General features: G+C 56.1%; 1 non-coding gene across 1 annotated transcript in view; it reads right to left on the bottom strand.

The window, feature by feature from the left end:
- The window catches only part of LOC148345338 (18S ribosomal RNA), a 1987-nt gene extending 1692 nt beyond the window's left edge, over positions 1-295 (bottom strand). Inside the window, exon 1 of the ribosomal RNA XR_015848668.1 lies at positions 1-295. This exon is cut by the window's left edge and continues 1692 nt beyond it. This is a non-coding gene — a ribosomal RNA (18S ribosomal RNA).
- Between the last annotated feature and the right edge of the window lie 9705 nt (positions 296-10000).

A 10000-nucleotide genomic window follows, 5' to 3' on the forward strand; every position in this document is an offset into this window, starting at 1 on the left:
CGGGGGACGCGCGCGACGGCTGAGCCCCCGCCCGCCGGACACCGCGTGGGTTTTTGTGTCTGATAAATGCACGCGTCCCCGGGGCGAGGCCGGAGCCCCGCCCGCGAGTCGGCGCTCGTTTGCATGTATTAGCTCTGGATTTGCCACAGTTATCCAAGTAACGGTGGAGCGATCAAAGGAACCATAACTGATTTAATGAGCCGTTCGCAGTTTCACTGTACTGGCCATTCGTACTTAGACATGCATGGCTTAATCTTGAAAACAAGCATATGCTACTGGCAGGATCAACCAGAGTGCGTCTGCCGCCGGGGGGGCGCTGCTGGTGGCGGTGCGGCCCTGGTCCGGGACGAGGCTGTGGCTACAGCCGGGCCCGGGGGGCCGCGCGACACTCGTATACGTTCGGACGGGCTGACGAGCGGGTGTCGTGAAACGATGTTTCGCGCGGAGCCCTAGCACGCGTGGCGTCGGGCTCCGCGACGGTCGGACGTCTGGGTGTGGCTCGAGACGGAAGCTCGACCTCGGTTCGTCTTGGTTCTGCCGCCAAAAGGTTCACGCCGAGGCATGGTTTCGCAAGAGGGCCCCGCGAGTGCCAGCCGTGGATCCCGCCTCACTCGTAACTCGTATCGGATTCGTCCGGCCTCACTTTCGTTCGCACATCGGACAGTTATACGTGTGCTTTAGTAGCTTCCGTTCCCTCTTAGTGAGGCCGTCCGTACGTACCGCCCCAGCTCTTTCTGAGGCGGGTATCCACTCGGCTCGGGGGGGCCCAACGTTTGCCTAGTATCCTCGGCGCTGGAGCTTGACCCGCAAAGCCGGAGGAGCCGCACGCCCGAACACCGGCTTGCGCCGGCCGACGTGGGCCCTCCGAGGCGGGTCTCGTGTGCCAATCGCTCAGTTGGGGAACCGGCAGGCCCGTGGGCCGACGCCGGCTCACCCGGGGGTGAAGGGTGCTTCGATGGAGGCCCCCTGTCAGCCTCCGCGGAAGTCCGGCTTCAATACTTTAAAGTTTGAAAAACTTAGACATTTTTCGAGAACCGGAGCTTAGAGGGGTACATGCAAAAGCCAGGGCCGCGGGAAGCGCCCTAAATACTTCAATACTTTAAAATTTGAAAAACTTAGAAATTTTTCGAGAACCGGCATCTTCCCTCGGTAATTGCGAGATGCGAGGCCGCCCCTAGCCTCTGCTCTGTCGGACTCAATGGTCACGGGTGGCCGCTGATTAGCCCTGGTGCTCACCTCTCAAAATTGCGAGTCCCTAATATAATTCTGGCTGTCGGCTGGAGAAGGGGGTATAAAATCGGCACTTGAGGGAACGCCGGGCCCTCAAGTTTGGGGCCCTCTAGCGGATTTTTGAGGTACTGCACTCCCATTGGAAATGCATTGCCCATAGGAATACATGGGCGCTCCGTCCACTACAATGTAATTCCCTCACAATATCTGCCCCCGCGTGGCCGCGCGATGCTACTGCTGCCCCGTTGGGAATGAATGGGCCTTTCGGAGGCCATAAATACAGCGCCGCTGCATGGATTTTGGCGGTACTGCGGCTGTCGTTGAAAATACATGGACCCGTCTGAATGAATGGGCCTTTCGGATTCCATAAACCCAGCGCCGCTGCATGGATTTTGGCGGTACTGCGGCTGTCGCTGAAAATACATGGACCCGTCTGAATGAATGGGCCTTTCGGAGGCCATAAACTCAGCGCCGCTGCATGGATTTTGGCGGTACTGCGGCTGTCGCTGAAAATACATGGACCCGTCTGAATGAATGGACAAAATATAAATCAGACACTACAGAACACAAGCATAATCCAAGATTACAAAATCATCTCAGCCTTTAAAAGAAACAAAAACCTGAAAGACTACTTAGTAAAAAGTAAATTACCAGAAATCAACATAACACAAACGCAGGGCCCCACATTCTACAAACAAGCCACCACAGTTAGGAACACCGTCACCAACACAAACTACCTAATTAAACAAACAATCACACCTACTAGGGAAAACTGAAAATACATGGACCCGTCTGAATGTATGGGCCTTTCGGAGGCCATAAACTCAGCGCCGGGCCAGTGTTTGGGGAATTGTGCCCGTCACTAGTGGCTGAATACATAATAATAATAATAATAATAATAATTCCCTTGTATTGTCATTCTGTGTAACAATGTACACAGAACGAAATGTCGATTGCACTGGGCTAGTGTTGAGGGAACGTCGGGCCCTCAAGTTCGGTGGCTTGGAGCGGATTTTTGAGGTACTGCACTCCCATTGGAAATGCATGGGCGCTCCGTCCACTACCATGTAATTCCCTCACAATATCTGCCCCTGCGTGGCCGCGGGATGCTACTGCAGCCCCGTTGGGAATGAATGGGCCTTTCGGAGGCCATAAATACAGCGCCGCTGCATGGATTTTGGCGGTACTGCGGCTGTCGTTGAAAATACATGGACCCGTCTGAATGAATGGGCCTTTCGGATTCCATAAACCCAGCGCCGCTGCATGGATTTTGGCGGTACTGCGGCTGTCGCTGAAAATACATGGACCCGTCTGAATGAATGGGCCTTTCGGAGGCCATAAACTCAGCGCCGCTGCATGGATTTTGGCGGTACTGCGGCTGTCGCTGAAAATACATGGACCCGTCTGAATGAATGGACAAAATATAAATCAGACACTACAGAACACAAGCATAATCCAAGATTACAAAATCATCTCAGCCTTTAAAAGAAACAAAAACCTGAAAGACTACTTAGTAAAAAGTAAATTACCAGAAATCAACATAACACAAACGCAGGGCCCCACATTCTACAAACAAGCCACCACAGTTAGGAACACCGTCACCAACACAAACTACCTAATTAAACAAACAATCACACCTGCTACGGAAAACTGAAAATACATGGACCCGTCTGAATGTATGGGCCTTTCGGAGGCCATAAACTCAGCCAGCGCCGGGCCAGTGTTTGGGGTATTGTGCCCGCCACTAGTGGCTGAATACATCATAATTATAATAATAATAATAATAATTCCCTTGTATTGTCATTCTGTGTAACAATGTACACAGAACGAAATGTCGATTGCACTGGGCTAGTGTTGAGGGAACGTCGGGCCCTCAAGTTCGGTGGCTTGGAGCGGATTTTTGAGGTACTGCACTCCCATTGGAAATGCATGGGCGCTCCGTCCACTACCATGTAATTCCCTCACAATATCTGCCCCCGCGTGGCCGCGGGATGCTACTGCAGCCCCGTTGGGAATGAATGGGCCTTTCGGAGGCTATAAATCCAGCGCCGCTGCATGGATTTTGGCGGTACTGCGGCTGTCGCTGAAAATACATGGACCCGTCTGAATGTATGGGCCTTTCGGAGGCCATAAACTCAGCGCCTCTGCATGGATTTTGGCGGTACTGCGGCTGTCGCTGAAAATACATGGACCCGTCTGAATGAATGGGCCTTTCGGAGGCCATAAATCCAGCGCCGCTGCATGGATTTTGGCGGTACTGCGGCTGTCGCTGAAAATACATGGACCCGTCTGAATGAATGGACAAAATATAAATCAGACACTACAGAACACAAGCATAATCCAAGATTACAAAATCATCTCAGCCTTTAAAAGAAACAAAAACCTGAAAGACTACTTAGTAAAAAGTAAATTACCAGAAATCAACATAACACAAACGCAGGGCCCCACATTCTACAAACAAGCCACCACAGTTAGGAACACCGTCACCAACACAAACTACCTAATTAAACAAACAATCACACCTGCTACGGAAAACTGAAAATACATGGACCCGTCTGAATGTATGGGCCTTTCGGAGGCCATAAACTCAGCCAGCGCCGGGCCAGTGTTTGGGGTATTGTGCCCGCCACTAGTGGCTGAATACATCATAATTATAATAATAATAATAATAATTCCCTTGTATTGTCATTCTGTGTAACAATGTACACAGAACGAAATGTCGATTGCACTGGGCTAGTGTTGAGGGAACGTCGGGCCCTCAAGTTCGGTGGCTTGGAGCGGATTTTTGAGGTACTGCACTCCCATTGGAAATGCATGGGCGCTCCGTCCACTACCATGTAATTCCCTCACAATATCTGCCCCTGCGTGGCCGCGGGATGCTACTGCAGCCCCGTTGGTAATGAATGGGCCTTTCGGAGGCCATAAATACAGCGCCGCTGCATGGATTTTGGCGGTACTGCTGCTGTCGCTGAAAATACATGGACCCGTCTGAATGAATGGGCCTTTCGGAGGCCATAAACTCAGCGCCTCTGCATGGATTTTGGCGGTACTGCGGCTGTCGCTGAAAATACATGGACCCGTCTGAATGAATGGGCCTTTCGGAGGCCATAAATCCAGCGCCGCTGCATGGATTTTGGCGGTACTGCTGCTGTCGTTGAAAATACATGGACCCGTCTGAATGTATGGGCCTTTCGGAGGCCATATACTCAGCGCCGGGCCGGTGTTTGGGGAATCGTGCCCGCCACTAGTGGCTGAATCCCGGGCTAGTGTTGGGGGACTTGTGCCCGCCAATAGTGGCTGAATCCCGGGCTAGTGTTGGGGGACTTGTGCCCGCCAATAGTGGCTGAAATCCGCGCCGGTGTTTGGGGAAATGTGCGCGTATTATCGGGCCGGTGTTTGGGGAATTGCGCGCGTATTATCGGGCCGGTGTTTGGGGAATTGCGCGCGTATTATCGGGCCGGTGTTTGGGGAATTGTGCGCGTATTATCGGGCCGGTGTTTGGGGATTTGCGCGCGTATTATCGGGCCGGTGTTTGGGGAATTGTGCCCGCCACTAGTGGCTGAGAACTTGGCTAGTGTTTGGGGACTTGTGCCCGCCACTAGTGGCTGAAATCCGGGCCGGTGTTTGGGGAATTGTGCGCATATTATCGGGCCGGTGTTTGGGGATATGCGCGCGTATTATCGGACCGGTGTTTGGGGAATTGTGCCCGCCACTAGTGGCTGAATCCCGGGCTAGTGTTGGGGGACTTGTGCCCGCCAATAGTGGCTGAAATCCGCGCCGGTGTTTGGGGAATTGTGCGCGTATTATCGGGCCGGTGTTTGGGGATATGCGCGCGTATTATCGGACCGGTGTTTGGGGAATTGTGCCCGCCACTAGTGGCTGAGAACTTGGCTAGTGTTTGGGGACTTGTGCCCGCCACTAGTGGCTGAATCCCGGGCTAGTGTTGGGGGACTTGTGCCCGCCACTAGTGGCTGAAATCTGGGCCGGTGTTTGGGGAATTGTGCGCGTATTATCGGGCCGGTGTTTGGGGATATGCGCGCGTATTATCGGACCGGTGTTTGGGGAATCGTGCCCGCCACTAGTGGCTGAATCCCGGGCTAGTGTTGAGGGACTTGTGCCCGCCAATAGTGGCTGAAATCCGCGCCGGTGTTTGGGGAATTGTGCGCGTATTATCGGGCCGGTGTTTGGGGATATGCGCGCGTATTATCGGACCGGTGTTTGGGGAATCGTGCCCGCCACTAGTGGCTGAATCCCGGGCTAGTGTTGAGGGACTTGTGCCCGCCAATAGTGGCTGAAATCCGCGCCGGTGTTTGGGGAATTGTGCGCGTATTATCGGGCCGGTGTTTGGGGATATGCGCGCGTATTATCGGACCGGTGTTTGGGGAATTGTGCCCGCCACTAGTGGCTGAGAACTTGGCTAGTGTTGGGGGACTTGTGCCCGCCACTAGTGGCTGAAATCCGGGCCGGTGTTTGGGGAATTGTGCGCGTATTATCGGGCCGGTGTTTGGGGATATGCGCGCGTATTATCGGACCGGTGTTTGGGGAATCGTGCCCGCCACTAGTGGCTGAATCCCGGGCTAGTGTTGAGGGACTTGTGCCCGCCAATAGTGGCTGAAATCCGCGCCGGTGTTTGGGGAATTGTGCGCGTATTATCGGGCCGGTGTTTGGGGATATGCGCGCGTATTATCGGACCGGTGTTTGGGGAATTGTGCCCGCCACTAGTGGCTGAGAACTTGGCTAGTGTTGGGGGACTTGTGCCCTCCAATAGTGGCTGAAATCCGCGCCGGTGTTTGGGGAATTGTGCGCGTATTATCGGGCCGGTGTTTGGGGATATGCGCGCGTATTATCGGACCGGTGTTTGGGGAATCGTGCCCGCCACTAGTGGCTGAATCCCGGGCTAGTGTTGGGGGACTTGTGCCCGCCACTAGTGGCTGAAATCCGGGCCGGTGTTTGGGGAATTGCGCGCGTATTATCGGGCCGGTGTTTGGGGATATGCGCGCGTATTATCGGACCGGTGTTTGGGGAATTGTGCCCGCCACTAGTGGCTGAATCCCGGGCTAGTGTTGGGGGACTTGTGCCCGCCAATAGTGGCTGAAATCCGCGCCGGTGTTTGGGGAATTGTGCGCGTTTTATCGGGCCGGTGTTTGGGGATATGCGCGCGTATTATCGGACCGGTGTTTGGGGAATCGTGCCCGCCACTAGTGGCTGAATCCCGGGCTAGTGTTGGGGGACTTGTGCCCGCCAATAGTGGCTGAAATCCGCGCCGGTGTTTGGGGAATTGTGCGCGTTTTATCGGGCCGGTGTTTGGGGATATGCGCGCGTATTATCGGACCGGTGTTTGGGGAATCGTGCCCGCCACTAGTGGCTGAATCCCGGGCTAGTGTTGGGGGACTTGTGCCCGCCAATAGTGGCTGAAATCCGCGCCGGTGTTTGGGGAATTGTGCGCGTATTATCGGGCCGGTGTTTGAAGATATGCGCGCGTATTATCGGACCGGTGTTTGGGGAATTGTGCCCGCCACTAGTGGCTGAGAACTGGGCTAGTGTTGGGGGACTTGTGCCCGCCACTAGTGGCTGAAATCCGGGCCGGTGTTTGGGGAATTGTGCCCGCCACTAGTGGCTGAATCCCGGGCTAGTGTAGGGGGACTAGTGGTCGTAAAACCGGGCCGGTGTTTGGGGACTTATAGGCCGACACTAGTGGCTCAAAACCGGGCTGCCGTTTGGGGACTTGTCGGGCCAACATTGGCTTGCAGCACTTGGAAAATTGCACTAAGTCCGATTGTCGGGTCACCAGGGGCTCGTGGGACTTAGAATTTGTGCCACTCCCCGGCCAGTGTTTGGGGACCGGCTGCCGCCTCCTGTGGGCCGGTCCCCGGCTGGTGTTTGGGGACCGGCTGCCGCCTCCTGTGGGCCGGTCCCCGGCCGGTGTTTGGGGACCGGCTGCCGCCTCTTGTGGGCCGGTCCCCGGCTGGTGTTTGGGGACCGGCTGCCGCCTCTTGTGGGCCGGTCCCCGGCCGGTGTTTGGGGACCGGCTGCCGCCTCTTGTGGGCCGGTCCCCGGCTGGTGTTTGGGGACCGGCTGCCGCCTCCTGTGGGCCGGTCCCCGGCTGGTGTTTGGGGAATTGTGCGCGTATTATCGGGCCGGTGTTTGGGGAATTGTGCGCGTATTATCGGGCCGGTGTTTGGGGATATGCGCGCGTATTATCGGACCGGTGTTTGGGGAATTGTGCCCGCCACTAGTGGCTGAATCCCGGGCTAGTGTTGGGGGACTTGTGCCCGCCAATAGTGGCTGAAATCCGCGCCGGTGTTTGGGGAAATGTGCGCGTATTATCGGGCCGGTGTTTGGGGAATTGCGCGCGTATTATCGGGCCGGTGTTTGGGGAATTGCGCGCGTATTATCGGGCCGGTGTTTGGGGAATTGTGCGCGTATTATCGGGCCGGTGTTTGGGGATTTGCGCGCGTATTATCGGGCCGGTGTTTGGGGAATTGTGCCCGCCACTAGTGGCTGAAATCCGGGCCGGTGTTTGGGGAATTGTGCGCGTATTATCGGGCCGGTGTTTGGGGATATGCGCGCGTATTATCGGACCGGTGTTTGGGGAATCGTGCCCGCCACTAGTGGCTGAATCCCGGGCTAGTGTTGGGGGACTTGTGCCCGCCAATAGTGGCTGAAATCCGCGCCGGTGTTTGGGGAATTGTGCGCGTATTATCGGGCCGGTGTTTGGGGATATGCGCGCGTATTATCGGACCGGTGTTTGGGGAATCGTGCCCGCCACTAGTGGCTGAATCCCGGGCTAGTGTTGGGGGACTTGTGCCCGCCAATAGTGGCTGAAATCCGCGCCGGTGTTTGGGGAATTGTGCGCGTATTATCGGGCCGGTGTTTGGGGATATGCGCGCGTATTATCGGACCGGTGTTTGGGGAATCGTGCCCGCCACTAGTGGCTGAATCCCGGGCTAGTGTTGGGGGACTTGTGCCCGCCAATAGTGGCTGAAATCCGCGCCGGTGTTTGGGGAATTGTGCGCGTATTATCGGGCCGGTGTTTGGGGATATGCGCGCGTATTATCGGACCGGTGTTTGGGGAATCGTGCCCGCCACTAGTGGCTGAATCCCGGGCTAGTGTTGGGGGACTTGTGCCCGCCAATAGTGGCTGAAATCCGGGCCGGTGTTTGGGGAATTGTGCGCGTATTATCGGGCCGGTGTTTGGGGAATTGTGCGCGTATTATCGGGCCGGTGTTTGGGGAATTGTGCCCGCCACTAGTGGCTGAAATCCGGGCCGGTGTTTGGGGAATTGTGCGCGTATTATCGGGCCGGTGTTTGGGGATATGCGCGCGTATTATCGGGCCGGTGTTTGGGGAATTGTGCGCGTTTTATCGGGCCGGTGTTTGGGGAATTGCGCGCGTATTATCGGACCGGTGTTTGGGGAATCGTGCCCGCCACTAGTGGCTGAATCCCGGGCTAGTGTTGGGGGACTTGTGCCCGCCAATAGTGGCTGAAATCCGCGCCGGTGTTTGGGGAATTGTGCGCGTATTATCGGGCCGGTGTTTGGGGATATGCGCGCGTATTATCGGACCGGTGTTTGGGGAATCGTGCCCGCCACTAGTGGCTGAATCCCGGGCTAGTGTTGGGGGACTTGTGCCCGCCAATAGTGGCTGAAATCCGCGCCGGTGTTTGGGGAATTGTGCGCGTATTATCGGGCCGGTGTTTGGGGATATGCGCGCGTATTATCGGACCGGTGTTTGGGGAATCGTGCCCGCCACTAGTGGCTGAATCCCGGGCTAGTGTTGGGGGACTTGTGCCCGCCAATAGTGGCTGAAATCCGCGCCGGTGTTTGGGGAATTGTGCGCGTATTATCGGGCCGGTGTTTGGGGATATGCGCGCGTATTATCGGACCGGTGTTTGGGGATATGCGCGCGTATTATCGGACCGGTGTTTGGGGAATTGTGCCCGCCACTAGTGGCTGAGAACTGGGCTAGTGTTGGGGGACTTGTGCCCTCCAATAGTGGCTGAAATCCGCGCCGGTGTTTGGGGAATTGTGCGCGTATTATCGGGCCGGTGTTTGGGGATATGCGCGCGTATTATCGGACCGGTGTTTGGGGAATTGTGCCCGCCACTAGTGGCTGAGAACTTGGCTAGTGTTGGGGGACTTGTGCCCGCCACTAGTGGCTGAAATCCGGGCCGGTGTTTGGGGATATGCGCGCGTATTATCGGGCCGGTGTTTGGGGATATGCGCGCGTATTATCGGACCGGTGTTTGGGGAATTGTGCGCGTATTATCGGGCCGGTGTTTGGGGATATGCGCGCGTATTATCGGACCGGTGTTTGGGGAATTGTGCCCGCCACTAGTGGCTGAGAACTGGGCTAGTGTTGGGGGACTTGTGCCCTCCAATAGTGGCTGAAATCCGCGCCGGTGTTTGGGGAATTGTGCGCGTATTATCGGGCCGGTGTTTGGGGATATGCGCGCGTATTATCGGACCGGTGTTTGGGGAATTGTGCCCGCCACTAGTGGCTGAGAACTTGGCTAGTGTTGGGGGACTTGTGCCCGCCACTAGTGGCTGAAATCCGGGCCGGTGTTTGGGGATATGCGCGCGTATTATCGGGCCGGTGTTTGGGGATATGCGCGCGTATTATCGGACCGGTGTTTGGGGAATTGTGCCCGCCACTAGTGGCTGAATCCCGGGCTAGTGTTGGGGGACTAGTGGTCGTAAAACCGGGCCGGTGTTTGGGGACTTATAGGCCGACACTAGTGGCTCAAAACCGGGCTGCCGTTTGGGGACTTG

Source organism: Urocampus carinirostris, unplaced genomic scaffold, assembly GCF_059441175.1.
Source record: "Urocampus carinirostris isolate Australia breed hairy pipefish unplaced genomic scaffold, RoL_Ucar_1.0 HiC_scaffold_53, whole genome shotgun sequence".
In the NCBI taxonomy this organism is placed as follows: Eukaryota; Metazoa; Chordata; class Actinopteri; order Syngnathiformes; family Syngnathidae; genus Urocampus; species Urocampus carinirostris.